Raw genomic sequence first — 1,083 nt, forward strand, 5'->3', positions numbered from 1 at the left:
TACAGGTTTAAAATGTTAAATCTACATGTTTAAAATGTTAAATCTACATGTTTAAAATGCTAAATCTACATGTTTAAAATGTTAAATCTACATGTTTAAAATGTTAAATCTACATGTTAAAATGTTAAATCTACAAGTTTAAAATGTTAAATCTACAGGTTTAAAATGCTAAATCTACATGTTTAAAATGTTAAATCTACATGTTTAAAATGTTAAATCTACATGTTTAAAATGCTAAATCTACATGTTTAAAATGTTAAATCTACATGTTTAAAATGTTAAATCTACAGGTTTAAAATGTTAAATCTACATGTTAAAATGTTAAATCTACATGTTAAAATGCTAAATTTACATGTTTAAAATGTTAAATCTACATGTTTAAAATGTTAAATCTACATGTTTAAAATGTTAAATCTACAGGTTTAAAATGCTAAATCTACATGTTTAAAATGTTAAATCTACATGTTTAAAATGTTAAATCTACAGGTTTAAAATGTTAAATCTACAAGTTTAAAATGTTAAATCTACATGTTTAAAATGCTAAATCTACATGTTTAAAATGTTAAATCTACATGTTTAAAATGCTAAATCTACATGTTTAAAATGTTAAATCTACATGTTTAAAATGCTAAATCTACATGTTTAAAATGTTAAATCTACATGTTTAAACTGTTAAATCTACATGTTTAAAATGTTAAATCTACATGTTTAAAATGTTAAATCTACATGTTAAAATGCTAAATCTACATGTTTAAAATGCTAAATCTACATGTTTAAAATGTTAAATCTACATGTTTAAAATGTTAAATCTACATGTTTAAAATGTTAAATCTACATGTTAAAATGCTAAATCTACATGTTTAAAATGCTAAATCTACATGTTTAAAATGTTAAATCTACATGTTAAAATGTTAAATCTACATGTTACTCCGTAAATAGGTTTACAGTTGGATGTGTTTTTTACAGTATTGCTCTGGTAACCACAGCTGCCAGTTTTTTTCCGTAAAAACAACAGGATTTTTTTGCAGTGCAACCTGCAGAGCCTAAGCTGCTGTCCTGTTGTTCCGTTAAAGCTGAGCAGGT

Source organism: Sphaeramia orbicularis, chromosome 22 (genome assembly GCF_902148855.1).
Source record: "Sphaeramia orbicularis chromosome 22, fSphaOr1.1, whole genome shotgun sequence".
Classification (NCBI taxonomy): Eukaryota; Metazoa; Chordata; class Actinopteri; order Kurtiformes; family Apogonidae; genus Sphaeramia; species Sphaeramia orbicularis.